Source organism: Myodes glareolus, chromosome 9 (assembly GCF_982192425.1).
Source record: "Myodes glareolus chromosome 9, mMyoGla1.1, whole genome shotgun sequence".
Lineage (NCBI taxonomy): Eukaryota > Metazoa > Chordata > Mammalia > Rodentia > Cricetidae > Myodes > Myodes glareolus.
In genome coordinates, this window is record NC_142034.1 from 77,234,722 (window position 1) to 77,258,062 (window position 23,341).

The window sequence follows — 23,341 nt, forward strand, 5'->3', positions numbered from 1 at the left end:
TGCTCCACAGTTGGGTTCTGTTCAAAGTAGTACTAGTATTGGAAAAATAGAGACAAGGGATGTTTTGGATTTTTCAAACATGGTTCTTTTTCATTGCTGGCTATCATGGAGTCTGGGCCATTTTTATTGATCAATAAATTTTATTTCCAAATAAAAGCATAGTATTTCAAGAGTTTACTTTCAGAAAGCTATAACATTAGGAGAAATTATGGACCAGAAAGAAATTTCAAAGAATTGACCAGTGTTTTATAGTGAAAAAGAAAAAAATGTATAGCTTGACTGTTCAGCTATACCAGTATTTTCTCCATGCTGTTAAATGAATCGCTGTTAGAAGGGTGCTTTATTCAACCAAGTACCAATTCCTTCTCAAGGTAATGACTGATCTTATTCCCTTTGCTCCATGTGCAGAACTGAATTACTAACACTGGAAGTGACTTCAGCTTAGACAGTATGTCTGACCAATAAAGATATTCTCACAATTTGTGGGTCATTTGTTTGTCCCTGAACCGTAAGTCATCCCAAATTCTTTCTTGACAGTTTCTTTTCAAAGTCAATTGATTACTTTGCCTTTGGCTGTTGAAAAGTGGCCCTGTATTTGCCCTGTCTGTTCTGAAGATCCAAACAGGGTGTGTGCCTCCTCAGCGGATACTGTTTGCAAAATGAACCCTCAAATGGAAGAGGGTATCAGGCTACTGTCTCAATAATTGCTACTCATTTAATAAAGTTGTTTGGGCTTGAACCTGATAAAATTAGGCTTTTTATAGAGAAGACATCAAAGTATGCTCTTATTATCTTAGATATTTCATAGAGTATCACTTTATTTTATTATTTTTCTATTTTGTTGTGTGTACACGTGTGCATTGGGTATGTGTGTGTGCATGTGTGTGTGCGTGTATTTGTGTAGTGGAGTGTATGGATTTAGAGGCTATGGGAAGATGTTATTCATTGTCCGGCTCTATCCTTCTCTCTTACTCCATTGAGACAGGGTCCCTACCGGAACCTGAAGTTAGGCTGGCTAACAACAAGCCCCAGAGATCACCCTACCCAGCTGCAAGCTCTAGGGGAATAGACACATGGAAACTGTACCTGAATTTTTTGTAGGCTGTAGGCATTTGAACTCAGGATCTCATGCTTCTACAGGAAGAGTACTTACCCACTAATCTGCTTCCCCAGACCTTGCCTAACACTTTAGTGTGCCTTCTACTTTTTCTCAGTCCCTTGCTAATTCTACACAATGTGTGTGACGCCGATGGCGGGAGCAAAGATGAACGCAAACCAAGAGAAGCCTAGGGGAAGAGAAAGAAAGGAGTCTTGAGAGCATTCAGCTGGCTCTCCTCATGCTTTCAGGACCGCGCGCAGACTTACAGTTGGTGATTTAGCACATTGTCCCTCTGTTTCTTTTGGCTAATTCTGGCTTCCCTCTGCTGCAATCAAAGGCAATTCAAGAACGGACTGATGAGGGTGACAAGTTGTAAGAGTAGACTGTGGAAGGAGCTCTACCATTCTTTGCAAACCAAACACTAGTAAACACTTAGGTCCTTTGAGCGCTTACTGGATGCCATACTGGGTGCCCCTCCCCCCACTCTGTACTGGCTGCCATCCAGGGCATACCCCCACCACACACTCTGTAGTATCATACATAAAACTCAACACATAAAAATTAAGAAAATAAAATTTTGTGAGCTTGTGTTCCCCCTGGGTTTTCCTGTCTTGAAGAACTTAAACATTTGTAAACCACTCAACATGAAGAACTACTTGAACCCCATCTTTTGTTTTTCTCAGAGGAAGCTGAACGCAGCTTCATTAAGCCCTGGGTGCCACTGCCTCTAAACGCACAAATAGACGTCCAATTCTTTCAGATTTGCAGCAGCTGTTTTCTCTGAATGATTTCTTTCTCAGCATGGGGATTTCACGTGTTGCCGGTCAGTGGGGATAGAGGTGTTTCTGCGCATGGGCAGGGCAACTGTCGATGACCTTCTCTCCCGGGAACTACTGTTCTGAGCTCTTAGTGCTGAGGGGACGCCTAATTCTCTGAATGGCACTTGGCTCGCCTCGTGACTCACAGCGGCTTTGATTCCACTGTTTGCCTTTTCTAAGAGTTAACTGGAGAAAAGCCTCCACTGTTCTGTTTGGGAACAAATGAAGAGAAGCCAGATGGCTGGGTTTATCGCTCCAACTAAATTTTGGGATAGTTTCCTGTGTTTGAATTGGTATGCCTTTATTAGGCAGCAGAAAATATCTAGGGACACAATTCTGATAAAAAAATAAAATAAAATAAAATAAAAGGGTCTGGGTTTTGCTCCACTAAAACAGCAAAGAAATTTAAATGATTTATAGGCACTGGTGCCAATGAAGCATACAGATTACCCCAATAAGTCAATGACCATTTCTACAAAGCAGATCCAATTATTACTTTCAATCCACAGTTGAGAGAGTAAACAAGTTGACCAGAGCCTACAGGTGGGACAGCTAGTTAGAGGAGAGGGAAGGTTCTACCTGGATCTGATTGAAGGCTGCTCCCCTGAAGGCTGGGTGATATCGCCTTCCCAGAATATACTACAATACAGTAAGCGCACAGAAGAGAGAGAGGCCCCAGAAGGCCTTCACCAGCATGAACTGTGGCATTAACTGTCTTTGCAACTCTGGATGAATCATCTCCCCAAGCTTGGGTTTCTCAATGTAAGATGAAGGCTGAAGGCTATTTGTATTGGACAGTCTCGGGTTCTCTAGCTCTATAATTGCTGTGCTGTGACCTCAGATGGATGGGTGTGCCTGACCACATATGCCTCAATATTCATACACACGCATGCTTGCTCACATGCCCACAATACATTCCAAGGTAGTAACTTAATTGTGTTAAAATGCCTCCACCACAATTGAATAAGTCCTGACCCGCAGTGAATCCTAATATTTACAGCAGACCCCTCTGGAACATAAAAACAGTTTTAAAATCTGGCAAGAAAATGGGAAGACAGAAACAGAGAAAGGAAGAAGAGAGAGAGAGAGAGAGAGAGAGAGAGAGAGAGAGAGAGAGAGAGAAATGCATGTGATGTAAATGTTAATGCCAAGAAGACAAGGACAAGGAAGGAGAAGAAGAAACAAAGAACAGCAAACAAACAAACAAACGAAAAACCCTCACACCAAATGCTCCTCTTTAACTTGTTTTTTGGAACATTAACTTGAAAACTTTACTTTGATTTCTTAGATGTAGGTAGCTTCTAGGTTATTAGATATAGGTAGCTTCCATTTAAAAGCTCTTGTATTTTGAGATTTTTTTCCTCCTGTTTTATGATAGAAGAGAGAAAATGTCAAAGGTAGACCACAAAATGCAGCAGAAGGTACCCAGAACATCTTGAGGGAATGCCACCTAGGAAAACGAAAATTACAACTGCACCAGTGTAGGATGCATTCTGGTCCCAGGGTCTTCCTCTTTCCTGTCACCTTCACACATTTGTCACAGCATGCAAAATGTGACCGTCAGTGTCATGCTACCTGCACAACTTCAGAGCAAAAAGGATCCGAAGTGTCTGAGGAAAATAATTGTATTATTTTTAGTTGCTACAGAAATGGACCACGAATCAGGTGGAGAGGACAACTCGGAAGAACGGAACTGGAAATGCTAAAAATATTGCTTCCCCCAGCAACTGAAATTTTAAGAAAAAGTTAGGAAGGGCCAGAAACAGAGATGGAGTGAGAGTTCATGTCTTTCAGCTGCAGTCACTTGATTATTGAGACCAGGGAGAACAGAACGCAGGGGGCTAACCCCGGGCAGTGAGGGATTCCACGGGGAACAGGCAAAGTACAACGAGACAGCAGTGAGCTGGGAGGGAAAAAAAGGATGATTTGTCTATTGCATCAAATACCCGGAGCAAAGCTTGTGTGGAGAACGGCTGGGAAATCCAAGTCGTTTCGTGAAGCAGCCTTCTTTCTGTGAGTGTGAGCCCTGCAGACGCCATGAGCTCTGTAGCAAAGAAGCAAGGCTGTGTTTGATACACGTGTTTCCCATTGATATCTGGAGACAGCCCAGTAGCTGGGCTTGACAAAACCGGATCGAAGTAGAGGCAGAGTAGGGTTTCAAAGCAGGCAGTGAAAGACCGGGAATGCTGTTCAGGAAATTCTTCAGGCATGGGCAGGGACTTGGCTGCAGTTGTGCGGCTGGAAAATCTGACTGGGGCAGCTCCTGAGCGCAGGCAGGGCCTGCTCACATGGGCGGGCTGAGTGGCCGCCTCCTTCAGAGCCTCTCAGCTTTCCCCAGGACCACGGGGGACCCTCATCCGCCACTCTGTGAAGCAGAGGAGAGGTAGGGGACCTTGCAGTTCTTGCCTTTCCAGCCTAGCTTCCTGAGCCCTGTCTGGTGTTTGTTCACAAACACGGGGGTGGGGGGTGGGAGGGGTCGCGGGTGTACGTGTTAATTAACACATTTCAACCCCATCACCTCTGCAGAGGGAGTGGGTGGGTGGTTCTCATCTTTGTTTGCCCCAAAGGCTCTTGAGGTAGGAGTTTTAACAGTGCCAAGGCACTTTTGAAAGTTGGAACTCCACAGCTAATGCTGAGGGGGAAGGAAAAGTGTGGATTCCTCCTGTTGTCACTCTGTCCCAGCGAACTGGAAGTTTTCTCCCTTTCGGTTTCTCGGGACACTTCACTGACTGCAAAGATAATCTCAGATGAGAATGTTCCAGGTCTTAATGCTTCCAAGGTTTTAAGAGGGGGTGTTCCAAGCAGGAAACAGTTTTCCGTTTTTTGGAGGAAATCAGAGTTGGAAGTTTTTATTTTGGAACACATTTTACTTATTTTGGTTAGAAACAGTGTGTGTGTGTGTGTGTGTGTGTGTGTGTGTGTGTGTGTGTGTGTATAATTTTATATGTGATTTTGACTTTCTTATGTGAGATTTGAACAGCAGTAATATTTTTACCTAAACTATGCTGGGCTGTTGTTACTCGGCTTTGGTAAGCAAGTCCCCTTTTACTCAGTGACAGAAAGAACCTGCAGTTTAATACTTCTAATACAGATAATAGAGCTATAGCAGAAAACAGTAATTTATTTTTTAAAAAAAATTGTTAAAAATAGAGACAAATGGTGTGAATGTTTCATCGACCGCGTCATTTTATTTTCACCTAACTAAAAATAGTACATTAAAACTATTGAATAAATTTTAGTAAGAGGGAACCCCGGCTTTCCTCTTCCATTTAAGTTCTCTTTCATAGTATACCCTGTATTGTAATCCATATGCTAGCCCTCCTAGAACTTTGATAGCACTCCTTTCTGTGTTCATATTTAGAACAGTGCCTCTGTCTTTAAGATAAATCTGTACTTAACGCTCATCCATTGCTATGCAGTCCATGGCAACAGAGGTGTTCCCCAGAGGGGACTTGGGTAAGAGCCCGCCTGGGGAAAGTAGATGAAAGGGTGGAGTCCTGGCATACTGGGTCCTTAGTAAGGAGCCACTGGACCTCTTGAGTGCTTCTCTCAGAAAATGAGGTGAGTTTAATTCAGAGTCCTGAACCCCCTACAAACAGCTTGTTAGTACTTGATGAGGTGGGGGCTGACTGAAGGGTAGATGCTGAAACACCTCGGTTTTCCCATCCCAAAATGGGTAGGCAGAAGGTCACTCTGGTCGTAAAATTTTCAGATTGTCAGCTAGTACTTTCTTTCCCCATAATTGTCTTGTTTGGAGGATAGAATCCGTATGTGACTGACAGCTGGCTTTCTCAGTCTTGAGCAATGGCTCACACTTGTTTTCCTTGTTAACCTCTCTTTGAGTCAGGAGGGATAAAATTGGATGGGGTGAGGCAGGGTGGGGCATCTTAAAGAATTTCAGGACTCCCTTCAGGCAAGGGAGGGCAGTTAGAAGTCAAGATGGACCATGGCTCTCGTCTGAATACCCAGGCGGATTAGGAGCTGATGTGAACCACAGCCAAGCACCAACTACCAGTAACAGAGACAGAGAGTGATCTGGAATGTCATCCCCTTCTAAATTTAGTTCATATCAAGCTTTCTGCAGAAAGAGGCGTGACATAGCGACTCCAGGTTGCAGGATTGTGCAGAACAGTGCCCAGACTGGGAAGAAACTCCTTAGTTTCTCTTTTCAAACAAGAGAAACCATGAATTCTCTTGACATTTGAATAAGGTGTGGGGAGGAAGAGGATAAAGAAGAAATCCTATCAGGACTTAGCAGGGCAAAATGAACATGGAGTATGGAGGGAGGAGATCTCTGCACAGAAAATTAGCCCACTTATTAGACCCCTTCAGACACTACTCTGCTTGCCTTCACATGCAGGTAAACCATGGCCTCAGTGCACGAGGCTGGTTTACCTTCTTCACGAGGGAAGACCTTATGGTCAGCCTGCCTTGCAGGGCCTTCTGGAAGTAATCAGAAAGCACATATCGTAAGAATAGCATTACCCAGAGGGCTCAGATTTCCTAAGCAGGAGAGAACAGGCTCTTGGGGCCTTATTTTAGCCCATATTTGTTCCTTGCGGAGCTATTCCTGCAGGAGCATTGAGTGAAGGGACCAGGTGGTGGACATGAGCAAATCGCTACTGGGATGAAGCTATTCCAGGCTCTGCTAGACCTACTTTATTAAAACAAAGTTTGGAAAGAGAAAACTATGCTATGTATGCTTTTTTAAATTGGGAAAAATGTTCTTTTTGTGCACAGATACAGGACTGATAGAAAATCGTGGTATAGGTAAAGGGTCTATGGAAGACAGGTGACAAAGAAATGAGTTATGTGGAGATAAAGAGAATTAAAAATAGATTATAATATAAATAGGTAGGTATATAGATGTAGAAAATTGATTATAATATAAATAGGTAGGTATATAGATATAGAAAATTGATTACAATATAAATAGGTAGATAAGTAGGTAGATAGATGATAGATAGATAGATAGATAGATAGATAGATAGATAGATAGATAGATAGACAGACAGATAGATAGGAAGGTAGGTAGATAGATAGATTAGATATACATAGAGAGAAATGATACATAGACATATAAACTGCTACAGAGACACAGATATGGAGAAAGGGAATAGGTGATTGATAGAATAGATTCATGATAGATGATAACACAGACAGAAGATTAATAAATAGAAGGGTTAGGTAAGAAGATATAATATGCAAGTAGATATCAACAGAGATATACAATAGAGATGGTAGATAAATGGATTGGTAGCTAGATTCAGAGCCTGAATTTGAGAAAGAGATGATAAACAGATGATAGAATAGCTAGATGATACATATGTAGAAGGAATAGTTAAGGAGATAAGTCATTAGGACTGATAGATATCTAATGATTGATAGGATGATGGACAGATAAGTGATAGATGCTAGACAGACAAATAGATAATTGATATATTTATTATGAAAATTATCTCACAACACTGTGAAAGCCAAGAAATACCATGACATTAATCTACTGCTGCATCCCCAGGAAATGGAGTGATATTATTCAGAGAAAGAGGTCCAAATGTGGGTATAATTCACAGTCTAAGACTTAGAGCTTATTGAAACATGAGGGTGATCTGGCGGGGCTATAAGGCTTCTCTCAACTCTGCCTTCTTTCTCCCAGCATTCAGTTTAGTTTTCCCCACCTAACTCTGCTCTATCCTATCACAGGCAAAGTCAGCTTCATTATTCATTAACTAATAAAAGCAATGCATATAAAGGAGGATTTCCCACACCATTTCCCCTTTTCTGTTTAAATGAAAAGGAAGGTTAGTAAAATTACATATAACAAAACAGGTATCCAGAAAGAATTAGTTACTGTGTGTGTAACAAAACAGGTATCCAGAAAGAATTAGTTACTGTGTGTGTGTGTGTGTTCCTTAACTAAGGAAAACTATAATTATAACTATCTATTCTTCAACTCTATCAAAGACTCCAGAAGGATATAATATTACCTAAGTTAACAGGAAGTGCATTGCAAGCAACTTCCAAAACTCTAGAATTGACAGAGACATTTCACTGCCTGGACAGTCACCCAATGTTCTTCTGTTACATTGGGGCATGCATCTTCAGCCTACTGGTCCATAGTATCTGGCAGACTTTTCCATGAAGCAAGAAATTTCAAAGATAGTTCTGCCTATATTGGCAGTTTGTCAGTCATTTTCTTCTGTGTCCCACAGAATGTCTGGCAGACCCTTTCATGAAACAGAAGCCCAAAAGGACTGTCTCACCATTTTTAGGCAACTTCAACAGTCATTTCTCTGTGGATTCTGCACGTCCAGTTCACCAAGCAGTCCAGGCAAGAGCAGGTTCTTGCCCAAATGGCCAACAAATTCTATGAGGAGCCTCTTTGATGCCCATCTCCCTCTTGAAGTAGATTGGTGCTGCCAGGATGTGTCTCACTATTATGAAAAGTCATAAGTTCTTAAAATATTTTAAATGCCATATTCTATAGTCTTTGAAAGAGTTGAAGAATAACTAACTGAAATATATCGCTATATATCTAAAAAACTTAACTAACATGACTATAAGTTTGACTATTGTAGATGACTATCTATTAACCTGTATTTCTTAATTATAGATTACATTTTTAAATGAGCTGCACAAACACAATACCTTAATCAAGAGCAGAAATATACATGTAATAAAATTGACCTTAAGTTTGTATCAATAAACCAAGATCCATACCAATGCAAATCTCTATAACATATCCCCCTTTAAATGTAAACAAATACTTATGAACAAAATTTGGGAATTGGGCATAGTTCTCTCCAAACTGCTTCCTGCTTTTTTGTTGGTGAAGTACTTTTCAGGGTGTTCACAGTGACATTTCATGGGGTATTAGTCCATTGAACCACATTAGTCTGGATTTAATCCACAGGTTCTCATCTTCTGTGGAAACAAAAGCAGAACCTCTTTTCCAAAGCAACAAATCCTTAGACCCAAAGTTTGGAATCAAGACACCTTTAAAATATATCGTTTGGTTTAGCTTAGCAGCTCTTACAATATCTCTTTGTACTTGGCTCCTTACAGTCAAAAAATTCAAAGAAAACACAATAATATAGCACTCTGTGTATATTCCATCTTTGTGTGGTTTATTTTTTCTTACTCTATTAATTTTTCTACAAGTTTGATATTTAATTTATTATCTTCATTTCTTTAATCTATGACTGTCTGTACTCTTTTATTTTATAGTTACTGTCTCTTTACTCTTTTTCTTCAATCTCCCAAGCCTACGTACATGTTTTTAAACAAACTGTGTCTCCTTTAGAGGTCATTTATGTCTGACTATGTCCTTCTCTTCAGGAGTGCTTTTTAAAATGTTAAGCATCTAAGCATTGTTACTAAGACAAGGCTTCTTTGCTTTTTGGCTCCTCCCAGTTCAATATAGCAAGGCAGAGGTCTGTTTAGCATGAGCCATGCTCACAGTCCCATTTTCAGGCACACAACAGGTCTATGTTGTCTTTAAGCAAGTTGTAGCACTCTGCTCACAAACTACATTTAAATGCTCTGTAGTCAGACCTCCCAAAAGTGTCAGAGTTCATGCTAGCAGCTTTTTTTTTCTGCTACCGCTGAATCAGAAAGATGTCTCTTAAAGGAATCACAGCTCTGCTTGCTCCTATCAAACAGAGCAAGAAGCTGCATTAAACCCTATAATTTTTTTGTGTCTAGAATTCCTTTTCAAGCTCTCTCAGTTTTAAGTTGATTTAGTTGGCACACATTGGTGTGCCAATTTGTTGTGAGGAGGCCACTTGTTTGTTTCCCGGCTGCACAGACTCCTGGAAATAATCACACAGAAGCTATATTATTTAAATCACTGTTTGACCCTTTAGCTTATGCATATTTCTAGGTAACTCTTACATCTTGAATTAACCCATTTCTATTTATCTGTGTATTGCCACGTGGCTGTGACTTACCAGAAAAGTCCGTCTCCAGTTGGACTATGTGACTTCTCTCAACTCCACTTTCTTACTTCCAGCATTCAGTTTAGTTTTCCCTGACTATCTCTACTCTGCCCTATCACAGGCCAAGCCAGCTTCTTTATTCAATTTAATCAATAAAAGCAACACATACACAGAAAGACTTCCCACACCAGACAGTACAGGTCTAAGCTTGAGTATCTAAGCGCCCCAAGTCAGGGAATTGTATGTTTACCAACATAAGGCACTACCAAAAGATGCTGATCCTGACAAGTCTGGCTTTATACCACTCCTATAGGCATCTGGAAAGGAATGGCTTTGGAATACTTTGTTTTAGTGAAGTCTGGATGCATTAATTCATTCTATATGTTGGAATTTTGCAGGAGGTTTTAATGGAAAAGAAAGTTTGAAAGTTTGGTCAGTGAAGATTGCATTTGGCCATCAGTCCTTCAAACCCTGCTTATAGTAATCTAAGTATTAAAAGGATTGTTTTCACCCGTATGGTTATAGATCAGACTTATAAAACTGGGACTATGACAGGGAGAATTGGTTCCCCTATTTCCACATAAGCTTTAGATCCTCTTTTCATTTCTAAGTGCTGTGCCCAGGTGAAGGAAGCAGTAATAGAGCATGAAGGGGAATTATTTGTTCTCCTAACTCCTTTAATCAGGAAGAAATGCCCTTTATTATAGTCTTGCCCTGATGCCTCAAAGCACACAGACAGAACTAGGTCAAAAAGCTCTGTAGTCATGCACTGGTCCCATGGAGTAATACTTCAAGGACTGTCTAAGTTTCAGTCTCTCACTCTCTGAAACTCGGGTAGAAACCATAAGCTGAGGTGAAGGGCTTTTTGACCATTGAATCAAATCAAAATATTGTTAGCACCCAAAAATACGAAGTCAGTAAGTTAGGTCACAGATAGTATGAGCCATAAGTTCCTGACATTAAAAAAGAGAAGAAGAGAAAGAAGAAGGGAAGGATGAGGAGAAGAAGGAAGAGGAGGAAGAGGAGGAGGAGGAAGAGGAAGAGGAAGAGAAAGAAGAAGAAGAAGAAGAAGAAGAAGAAGAAGAAGAAGAAGAAGAAGAAGAAGAAGAAGAAGAAAGCATCAAATACATTTGAAGAAGAATCAAATACATTTGAACTCTTAACCCAAGTGAACCATTTATTTTATTATAAACTCTAGTGTAAAGGCATAAAAGCCCTAAGACCAGAGAAAGATTGCTTGCCTAAGAAGCATAGGCAATTCTGTTCAGAGACAGAGCTTCTGGGTTCTTGAAACTGATATGGGTTGTGGGTGTACTTTAGGTGTTCTGGCTCAGTAGTGATGCTTAGCGACACTTTAGAAGCCATATTAGACAGATGAACAATATAAGGAAGGTCTTAGTAGTAGAGGAATCTCCAGAAGTCACTAACACACACAGTTTTCAATAACTTCTGAGTCTGAAGTGAGAGTTGAAGAATTCTCAGTTCTGAAAAGACCTCCCCCTTGGATTCTGTGCAAGCCAAATCAAGCTACAGGGCAAGAACAGGGCTTGTGAAACACTGTTTTGACTTTTGCCAACTGCAGGAATACTAGTATGTGTTCGGTGGTAGATGTCATAAAGACGTGACACAATGTCTCGAGTGATAGTTTCACTTACTCTGCACCAAGTCTGTTTGGGGGATGTTTTCCTCTGTTTGGTGCAGTGTACTCCTGTGCACTGTGGAGCCCATTGTCTTCCTCATGGCCTCTGAAACCATGTATGAAGGTGATGTGGGACTTAGAATATAAATATGTTAGTGAAGTGGAACAGACAGTGGCAGTGGAGATCTCTAGAAGAACTTAGTTCTGTTCTTCTCTGGATCTCAGGTTTAGAATCATGCCCATGCTTTGCCGGTTCTTTGTGCTTCTCAAAAACCCATGATTTCAATTTCAAGGCTCCCCACTTTCAGAATATCTCTTCATCTGTTTCCCCAAGTCTGGATATCTTGAAGAATTTTATCCACCTCTCCGTCCACTCTTTCTTAGACTATCATCTCTATCTTCCTCTGTAATATTCTAGTTCACTTCTGTTTGACAAAAATAGCTTTCTCTGAACTTTAATCCAATCACCTAAGCAAGAAAGAGAGTGGATGCCAGGGAGAGGAAGCACAACAAATAAATAAAAGTAGAGGAAATGACCTTGCCAAATGACTTGCAAAAGAGCAGTAAGGTTGAGAATTGGGCCCAGACTCCTTCGGGTTCCCGGGTCTGTGACCTAATGCAGCTTTCTTCATCACCCTAGGCGCCAATGTCCTAGTCCTTAAATGGACTATGATAATATCCGCCTCACAATGTGTTGTGAATGCAGAATAAACATAGCATGAAGCCCTATGCAAAGTACACATTTGCAGGTTTAGGCATACACATGGTTGATGTTAGCTAATGTTAACTATCAAGCAAACTGAGAAAGAATGAAATAACTGGATCATGATAAAGACTCAAGATGACCAGCAAAAGCAGAAGGCTTTGCTTTGAGTTACATAGCTTCCTTTCTGGGTACTCTGAATATCTCTGCAGATTTCACTGTCCCCATTACTTCACCTTTACTGCCACATGGAAAGGTGACTGTCCTCATTATTGCTTCAGATTTCTGTTGCCAAATGTGAACCACCTCCTCTAAAGGAAAGCTTGTAAGCTATGGCCCCTGACCTGACTCTCAGCTGGGCCTGCGGAATTCAGAGGACTGTGTCACCACGGTTCACTTCGCGTATAAATCCTGTGAGATTGGTTTGCTAGCGACTCTCTGCTGATGGCTGTACTAATGCTGGGGGTGTGTAGGTGGCTGTGGATACATTGCTTTGTTGTTCTTGTTTTAACCAAGAAAGCAACAGTGCCTATTAAGGCAAGCCCAATTCCCTGATAAAGACGATACTGTCAGGGAGCCGGGACTCTTGCCTCTGTGCAAAACACATTTCCAATTTCTCCGATAGGATCAGACTCAGTTGTGAGCAGCTTGACTTCCACAGGATGTGTTGGAATGCCAGGAGGCCCTGCTACCGCTTGCCAAGGTTGAAGTGGTCAGCCACTGATTCTGCTTTCACTGAGCCCGGAGTTAATAAGTAGCAGGGCAGGGTGAGATACCTTCTTCAAGCAGATCCTTAGACAGTACCCTGCTGGAGAAATGCTGATGGGGGCTGTGGACTGGACGTGATGCACTTCATGAGCGAAGATTGCTGAAGGGCAGAGCGTCTGGGAGCAGAGATACACGGTTCTTCCATTCTAGGGTGTCCGTGTGGCCGTCTTCTCTCTTCTCTTTTGTTAACATCTTTCTAGCTCTGTACCTCTCCTTCTTTATTTAGTGACACCATCACACCCCCATACTTGATTTTCTCTCTTGTTGAGTACCTTTTCATCATAGGTATCATTTGCCTTGCTCTAGGGAGTACAGTGCATGTAAGTCTGGACAGGATAACTTTGGCAATGCCATGACAAACATCAGTTCCAAAATGAACTGTGCACTTTAGAAAGGACTGTGGCCTTCCTGCTCTCTGTGAAAAAGCTGCCCACAATATATCGCATACTGCGCATCCTCAAATCAATAATCCGTGTGCTGGTCTATAAATTCATTTTGGCTCACAAAGTGTTTTTATTTTGATTTGCTTTGTTGAGACTGGGTCTTAACTTTGTAACCTAGGTTGGCCTCAAACTGCTGATCACCTGGGTAGGCTCCAGAGCGCAGGGGTCGCCGTTGTTTGCAGCCGTGCTTAGTTCTCCCGCTTCCCTATTCATTTACTTAGCTACATCCTAACATAACGTGAAAATCGGGGTGTCTAGATGGCTCATGAAAACAAAAGGTATGTGTTGTAGTCACACTTGTCATAGCACCATGGCAGATGGGTTCTGGGCAGCTCGTCTTCCTGTGAGTGGCACACGCCTCCCTCACTCATCTGCGCTACCAATGAGTGAGGATTTCTGTGGCTCAATTCTGTTTCCCTCAGCAGGGTTTCTCAGTGGAACTCTGGAACACAGTGAGTGAAAGGAAACTTTGTCTGTTCTCCTGAAGTAGGATTCATTGGGTGGAAGTCAAGGTACCATTACGTTGTGGCTTAACTCTCCACAGGAATACAGTGGTGCTGGGCTGAGTATCTTACTGAAGAGCAGTGCAAAGCTTACTCTGGAAGACAAGGGCAGTAGGCTTGCAGCGAGATATTGTTCATACAAGCTATCACAAGAGCGGCAGCTGGAATCAAATGGTTAAACATGGCAGAAATGAGAAGAATCACTGTATCTAGGGCTGAAGAGATGGCTCAATAGTTAATATGGCTAAGTAGTTAAATAGTACAGTTTTTTACAGAGGACCTAATATTGTTTCCAAACAACACTCATGTTAGTTAGGTGGCTCCAGATGATCCAACATCCTTTTTAGGCTTCCGTGGGTACCTGTACTCACATGCAGATACCCTGACATAGATATTTATGCAAGCACACATAATTTAAAGAAAATAATTTTTTAAAAGGAAGAACGTGAGATGAATTTTGAGAATGATCAAAATATGTCCTATCTTATTTTCAAGTAAGCAAAGATGTCTAAAACCCATTGAGCTCACTAGTTACTCTCTGCAGATATTCAGTGGGAACAAACTGTACCTTAATAGACATAAATTTGCAAATACATGCACCAACTCATAACATGGATGCAGAGTGAATCATAAAAGGCATAAATATAATAAATTTTTATTCATTTTATTTTATATGTATATGAGTGTATGGACACTACCTTCAATGTCGGTTTCCACTGAGACCACAAGAGGCTATCAGATCCCCTGGAACTAGAGTTACAGTGGTGTAAGCTTTCTGTTGTGGGTCATCTGCAAGAACACCAAGCTGCAATTGCTCTTAACTACTGAGACATCTCTCCTGACCCAACTTTATATGTATATATATTGAAAGCTAGATAACATCTCCTTTTAGACTATAGATTTTGTTTCTGACGTCCAGAATCACAGGTCATAGCTGAAGATATTGGCCAAACAATTGCCAAGGGAGAATCCACTGAATCAATGGTAATTTTATGGACCCACCAAATCACTTTAGAAGAATGTACCCATTTGCTGGAGCTGTTTTTCATGATGTCATAAAAATTTATGGGTTTACTTCCCATGAGAAAAATATCTAATCTTAGATACCCTGACTGAATTATATATGGTCAAACATTATTGATCAAATACATATTATTTTTGTCTTACCCTTAATAATATCCACCGGCAAATTCTAACAATGTTGTTTTTTGCTATTAATTAATTTTTTATGTATTTTACTTCCAGACCACAGTTTCCCCTCCTTCCTCTTCTCCCCCATCACCTCACCTTTGCTCTTCCCTATCCACTCCTATGTTTCTGTACAGAAAGGGGCAGGCCTCCCATGGGTGTCAACAAAGCATGGCATATCAAATTGAGGTAGGACTAAGCCCCTCCATTTAACAAAGATGATTTTAAATTATATTTTTAATTAGTAGTCATGCTGGTCTGGATGGATATTTGCCTAAAATCTTGGAACAATTTAACAAAGTGAGAACAGGTTTCTCAACCAGGGATTTTCTTCTTCTTCTTCTTCTTCTTCTTCTTCTTCTTCTTCTTCTTCTTCTTCTTCTTCTTCTTCTTCTTCTTCTTCTTCTTCTTCTTCTTCCTACTCCTCCTCCTCTCTTCTTCCTCCTCCTTTACCTACTCCTCCTCCCCTCCTCTTCCTCCTCCTTCCTTCTTCTTCTCTAGAATATTGCATCCTAATTCTAAATTTTCCCTCCCTCTCCTTTCCTTCTCCCACCTCCCCATCCCTCATCCATTTATGTTTGTTTTCTCTTCAGAAAGGGGCAGGTCTCCATGACTATCAACAAAACATAGCGTATCAAGTTGCAGTAAGTCTCCAGCATCACCTCTCTTGTTAAGGCTGATTGAGGCAAAGTAGTGTGAGAAAAAGGGCCCAAAATGCAGCGAAAAGAGTCAGAGACAGCTCATTCCCTTACTATTAGGAGTCCCACAAGTTTTATTGGTGGTATAGTGGTGAGCATGGCTGCTTCTGTACTGTCCTAATGGGCTGAGTGACTCTGGGAAGAGTAGTAAACCTCCCATGTTTTCAGTTGCTTTGTATGTCTAACTCAGATGCTAATAATCATATGCTGGAAGGGTTAATTCAGTTCAGTAACACATTTAGAGCCAGTTGTGTGGACATGGGGCAAGAGGATTACCATTCATTTAAATTCAGCCTGGACTACAGTTGAAGACACTGGGAGAGCACGCCCAGGAAATCAGCTAAGCAGAGTTCATGGGGCTGGCAGAGCCTGAAGTAGCAATCACAGAGACTGCATGGGTCTGCACTAGACCCTCTGCATGTATGTTATGGTTTTGGTTTGGTGTTTAGCCGGGAGGCTTAGTATTTGGGGGAGACTCCTCACAGTGGGAGTGGAGTGTCTCTGTCTCTTGCCTGGAACCCTTTTCCTCCTACTGGATGGCCTCTTGTTTTGCCTTGTTTGGTTGATGTCTCTGAAAGGACTGCTCTTTTCTGGGAGACAGGGCTGGGCTGAGGGGAACTGGGAGCAGTGGAAGGAGGGAAGGCTGCAGTCAGGTTACATGGTATGCAAGAAGAATAAATAAAAATTAAGAAAGAGAAGGCTAAATAAAGCTAGAAGTAGCGATAGCATATCAGAACACATATAAGTGTTTGCTACAATTTATACATATTTTATATTAGATAACTGAAAGTTTTGTCATATGACATTTTTGTGTGTATACAATGATTAAGGACAGGGAAATGAAACAAGAGTTTAAATGGGAAAGACTGAGGCCTGAAATTTCTTGGAAGCATACTGTTCTCTTTTAAGCCAACTTTTACTAGTAGCTGCTCTGGTGACCTTGATTAAGCATTTGCACATCCCAGTGCCCCCACCCCCATCCCAGAAAGTACTTTTTCTCATCATTAGGGACTTCATGTTGTCCACAAACCCTTCAAGTTTTGGGATTTGAAGTGTGTGAGCCTGGCTCGTCTTTACCTTATGGTACAGCCTGGTTCCTGAGCCATAGAAAAGCCCTGGGACCTTAGCTGTGACTGTCCTCACCTGACTTGGGTCCAAAACATCCATGAGGATTTAGAAAGTACTGGCCCAGCGCAGTGCTGGGCACCTGGTGAATTGAAAGGATTCCCAAGACAGTAATCGTGGTAGATGGACTCAGCTTCCTTTGCTTGTACAGATGGCAGAATTACAGCTGCAGTTAGGCTTTTGATGACTTCTGTCCAAGACTGCTCTCACACATTCATCTCTGGTCCTCAACTTGCAGTATCGAGTATCCAATCTAGATGAAGTCTGATTTCTTTATAAAACCAACTCTTCAACAGTTCTTGATATTTTTAACATCTTTGCTCAAATACAACAGCTATGAGACTACCCTACCCTTTGATCATTCCTCCAACTCACTCATCCCCTATCAAACATAAAATATAATTGTGTTTTTATGTTGGCTGTCTGTCTCTGCCATCACTTCTTCTTACCTGCTAAGAGACCAAAGAGGGGGGCTTTGTGTTTGATGTAGTTCTAATACACAAAAGAATGCCACAGAAGAACCTGAAGGAAAACCAGGACTAAGGAGGTGGTGGCAATGATTATGAACATTTCAGTGCATTCCACACGCCTTCATGGTAATTCTAAGTGTCTTATCTTGTACTCAGAGAAAGCCTTTTTTAGGTCTTTGCCTTACTCTGCATGTGATACAAAGAAAAGATGGTCTCTGAGTCCCAAAACTAGCTAAATCCTACTGGTGTTTCATGAGAGTATCCCTGCATTCTTTGGGTGTACTATTTCTTTATTGATGAAATGGTTCTAATTATTAACTTCTCAGAAACTGTCAGGAATGGACACACTCATATGTCTGATAGTTACTAGTATGAACACAGATACTGTTCTGTCTAAATAAAGAAATTCCAGTGGCATTTCACATTTCCCCTCTTTAGAACAGTGATAAATGGCGTACATAATGATATTCAACAATCTTCTGGTTCATTAGAAAAAAAGAACTTTATGTTTAAATGCAAGTTATTTGTTCTTAGTATTTAATATTTGTATGCTGGAAACTTGCCCTCTTGTGTCTGAAGTTGGTTTCCTGCCTAAATCCCAGAGCTGTTTCCAGGTGCCTCTGTGACACCAGAACTTTGGAGCATATATTCATTTCCACATTTACATAACTGCCTACTCCTCTTTCCTTGTAGATGATATGGACTGTCTTTCCTTTGAGCCTCTGCTTCTTCAATGTTCTGCTCTGGGAAATGGCATTCTCATTCTCAATGATGCTTTGCCAGAACCATTACCTGCTCTTGGACTCCTGAACTTTCTCATGCCCTATCCCAGGCAACAGCAGGGTCCATTAGCTGTGTTTTCCCAACTGTCTCCACATATGGCAAATCTTGTCCTTCCTTTCTACATCTTCACAGGTCTGGACTTTATCACCTGTGCCCGTAGGGCTCCATAGCTTCCATTCTCATCTCTGACAGCCACTTGCCTTGAGCAATGTAGTCATCTCATCTCGTCCTTACATCCGACTTCTGCAGTAGTCACTGTTGCAATCAGCATCACAGCTGAGTTGGACTACAGAGGGTATGTTGTATGAGCCTGCACAACCTCTTAGCAGCCTGTGCCACCCTTGTTTTCAATCTCTCCATGGCCTTCCATGGTCGAGAAAGCAACCTTCACACATGGCAAACTCACCCAGCCCAAGACCTTGCTCCAAATTTGCTGGCTTCATTTACTCCACATCTCCTTATATGTATTAACTTGTTCATTCATGGTTTTCCTCCAAGCCTTCCATTACGAAGTGCTTTCCCTGGAAGAGCCCTTCAACATAAGCAGAGCCCCAAACATCGTCCTTTGCTGCTGCTTCATTTTTCATTCATGAGCTTGATAACCAGATATATATAGATGAAGTTACAATGTTTATTTGCATATCAGACTTTCTGTTATGATGGGATTCCAGATGTTACTTAAAAGCAGGGAAGATTTATTTGGACTCAAGATTTTAGAGGTTTCTGTCATGATGAAAGGAGGAGGTGACAAAGGAGACTGGCATGAAAAATGGAAGTGGAGATGATACCTGTCTCACCTGTCTCCAGTGGATAAGGTGGTGCTGCCCATATTCAGGGTGGGGCTTCATCCCTTCATGAACCCATTCTGGAAATGAGTTTCTACAGACACACCAAGAATTGTGTTTTACTCATCTGTTAAATTTTTCTCAATCAAATCAAGTTGATGATCCATATTAGCCGTGACTATTTCTTTGTTTCTTCCCTTAAGACACACATTCTGTGAGAGTTAGAGTCAGTCTTGTTGCTAGGTGTCTTCGCAGTGTAGAAACTGCCAAGTATCAGGTTAAATAACCACAGGAGGAAGAAGATTACGCAGAATGGCTTCTGTTTTCATATCTCTTCAGATTTAGATGAATGAACATATCTGTCCTGCGTCCGTACAATTTTAAATGGTACAGCTGTTAAAGATAGAATTTTGAAAGGAAGTGCTATGGTCGTCTGCAATCATAGTTCTTAAGGGGAGCAGGATATCAAGAGTTGTCGGCACAGAGAGTGAGAGTTAAAGAATCGCCGCGGAGATCTGAAATTCAATCTCAAAGATATAAATAAATAGATTTCTGCGTGTTTTCTCTTGCTTAGATAAATGTGACAACTGAAATTTAGAAGTCTGTGAAACTAGCTCTCGTTAGTATAAAAAGGCAAATTCAAATGTGTGTGCTTCGAATTATATTATAATTATATTATATTATTAAAAACTCATCAGAAGTTGTACAGTTACATAATTGTACATATTGAATATGGCCTCTCTAAGTATCTATCATTTCTGGAATGATTTTTTTTTAAAGTCCAGTAAAGTGGTTGCCTCAAGAGAGAGAGGTTAAAAGTTAGATGAGACATTCTTAAATGTCTGCTCTTTTAAATGCACACATCTGTCTAATTTTCAATGGAAGTTGTTTACAATTTATATATTCTAACTCTCAGGAAGCTAAATGTAGAATTCTTGACTTTCAAATTAACCCAAATATTCATTTTTACAGGAAAATGTCATTCTTAGGCTGTAGTTAGTCATTGACATTCCTGAATGAATTTTATGAGGAAAAAAAGTTGATTATTCCATCAAATCTCAGAGCGACACATTTGTTGCAATTTTCCAAAGTTGTGCCAGATATTAACAATCCAAGACTAATGTTTGTATGGCTGAATGAAAGCAACCCTTAACAGCAAATAGTTTTAAATCAGAAAGCACAAAATTAACATGGATAATAGAAGGCTGTGCGTGTGCCAAGATAATCCAAAATGGTTCGTATGCCATAATCAGCTCAGAAAAGTATAATGAGCCTGTACAGGAACTTCTGTCTGCTATTTATAAAAACTCATCAGGAGTTGTACAATTATGTAATTCGGGTTTGCTCTTTCATGTTACCAGGAATTTTGACATGAGGCATCACCCAAACACCCCACCTCTCTTGATTTGCATCATACTCATTACCAAATATGATAATGCGCAGTTTGCACTTCTGCATTTGCCCCTAGCTCTATCATGGATGTATGGTACATATGCTGGCATCTATCCTTGTTCTATAGACTCGCTGCTTTCTCCTTTCTGAACTTACTCTTGTCCAGGTCTTGAACATGCCATTCAGCAAAGTGAAACCTGCTGTGACCTCTTTGGAAACCTGTTTCTCTCCTGTCCTCACCCTAGCTGTCACTGTGGCAGACTGGCCTTCTGTGACCACAGTGGGTTGGTTGCCTCTGTTCTCTGTGCGGTAACGCTTCGTGCTTTCTTCCAGGCAGCAGCTAATTCTAATTCCCAGAGTCTCAACAGCTTGAGTGTTCGCTATCTGCCTCTCTTATTAAATTAGGAGGTTGATAGAAGCACAGATGGGGCAGTTTTCATCCTTCTGAAGGCCTCTCTGTTCCAGAATCTACCTGTGCCTGGTCTACAGTGTGGTTAGAAGTCACTTTGACTTTAGTTTGTTTTTTTTTCCTATGGAAAAGATAGAGGCAGGGACATAGTTGAAGGCAAGGTCTGTGCTTTCCCTCATACTTTTCCTTGCGAAATATATAACTAAACAGAACTATACTCATTTTGCACCCTGACATTTTTTTTAATCATTCAGAAGATTGTGGCAGTAGGTAAGTAGGAGAATGCTTACCTTATGTGCATGGTACCCTTATTTCAGTTTCTGGTACTCCAAAAAGAAGGATTATATCAAAGAAGATATTGTATTTTGAGCATATTCTTCCCCGTACATCTATATCTTCCCTTATGAAAGACAATAATGAGAAGCAGGATGGTCAGCAGAGTCAAACACTGTTAATAAGTAAACTGCCAGCCAATGCCTTTGCCCTGAACTATCCCTGATTAATAGAGCTAACAGGCCCATCACATTTTGCATGACTACCAAAAGAAAAATGAAAAAAGAAGGAAGGAAGGGAGAAAGGAATGTAGGAAGGGAATGAAGAAAATAGCTGGGAACCTTGATTACATTAATATACCTTTAAATTTTATAGCACCCCCCCCAAAGTCTAAACGTATTCTTACATAACAAATTATAAATCAGAACTTATAAGTATATTATAGATAACTCTTACACTTTGGAGACAAGAATTTTTTTCTATTAAAAGTAGATTTGCTGGAACTAAAGAATTTACTGGCTTCTGGCAATAACAAATCACCATATGTAAACCCATTGAGCACATTAGCTGTGTGTGTTGCCTGAGAACTATCCAGTATCCTCTACCTACCAATGAAAGGCTGGAAGACAGACAGTAAAAGATTTTCCTAAGGAATTCCATGACGCCAACTCTATTTAGGAAGGAGCATCATCAGTAACACTACCATGCACTATGCTTGCTCCCTGTGTCTGGAGGGATGTTGATTCTTATTACAGAAGTGTACCCTTCACTGTGAAGCTGTGCAGCTTCCTTAAGGACAGGGACAATGAATACAGTGTCTAAGCACTAAGGCTGGTCCAGACTCTGCTAGTCCCTCTACTCTGTTGACGGGAGTTTCTTTCCCACCCAGTCCCACAGCCATTCAGTCCCAAAGAAACACACAGAGGTCTACATTAATTATAAACTGGTTGGCCTATTAGCTCAGGCCTTCTTGTTAACTAACTCTTACATCTTACACTAACCCATAATTCTTGTCTGTGTTAGCCACATGGCTTGGTACCTTTATCAGTGAGGCATTCTCATCTTGCTTCTTCTGCATCTGGGTGATGACTGCAGACTGAGTCGTTCCAGAATTCTCCTGTTCTTGTCGCCCTGCCTATTCTTCCTGCCTGGTTATTGACCAATCAGCATTTTATTAAATCAATACAAGAGACAAATCTTTACAAGGTACAAGACCATTGTCCCACAGCACTACTTTCTTTATCCACTTTGTTGAGCAATACCTAGGATTGTACTGTAACGAGACTTTGTGGATAGTGCCAAAATAAGCATGAACATGTAGGAATTTCTGTGGTATGCTGACTTACGGATATTTGCACAGTTAGACTTTATGATAGGATTATGTGTAGTTTTTGGAGGCACCTCCATACTGGTTTCTACAATGGCTAGACAAATTCACATTCCCAGCAGTCATGTATAATTTGCCCACATCCTCTCAAGCATTTGTTGTTATTTGTTTATAACGATACCAATTCTGACTGGGATGAGGTAGAATCTCAGTGTAGATTTTGGTTTTTATTTCTCTCATTTCTTAAGCTTTTGAAAAGAAAATATGTATTCAATGGTCATTTGTACTTCATGTTTTTTGAGAAACATCAGTTTATCTCATTAGCCAAATTGCTGGTTTGAGTTGCTTACATGCTTTTTTTTTATTTAACCTTTTGAGTTCTTCATGTATTCAGTCACCTTGTCTGAAACTATGTGTTGTTATCACATTAACCATTGGCTATTTATGCCTACCTAATGGTCAAGCAAGAGAAAGTTTGCCATATTCATTCCCTGGGAAGCATAACCCCATGGCCACTTTATACTTGAGAAAAAGGTTAGGTTTAAGTCGGCTGCATTTGTTTGTGAGCAGGTGAACACTGAAAATAACCTTCTGAAAGTGTGGAGTAATGCTTTGGATGTAAGCCTTCCTGGCACTAGTACAACTGTGCTTTGGAAAGCCAAAGACTGCATGTGTTCATCGCTTGTCCTTTGAGAGCTGTGTGTTAGTTTACAGTTAGAAGGTATGGTCTACTTAACATTGCTGTGATTTTCATTTCTTCGTTTATTGAAAAAACTGGCCATATGACCCCTTTCTGATGCTATTGGAGGTCAATAAAATTTTATATTCTTAGGAGAGGTGAGCCTGTATTCAGAAATATACATAATGTTAAAAGATTCTATGAAACAACATAAAGAAGTTGTGAAAATACTGATGGAAACACTCCTGCCTTGTGATTCCTTGTCTTAAATATTTTATTCAGGTTTGAATGTCATACTTGCA

The 23,341-nt window shown here is 40.8% G+C and overlaps 1 protein-coding gene across 4 annotated transcripts in view; it reads left to right on the forward strand.

The window, feature by feature from the left end:
* The window catches only part of Sgcd (sarcoglycan delta), a 544,863-nt gene that overhangs the window by 150,292 nt on the left and 371,230 nt on the right, over nt 1–23,341 (forward strand). Inside the window, exons 1-2 of one of the 4 annotated variants that reach the window (XM_087910695.1) lie at nt 3,996–4,300; nt 18,307–18,469. The exons of 1 other annotated variant lie outside the window; for it this stretch is intronic. The gene's annotated coding sequence lies outside the window, so the exon portion shown is untranslated. Of the gene's footprint in view, nt 1–3,995; nt 4,301–5,357; nt 5,479–18,306; nt 18,470–23,341 lie in introns of those variants that run through there. 2 more of the 4 variants (XM_048435922.3, XM_087910696.1) reach the window with 2 other exon arrangements.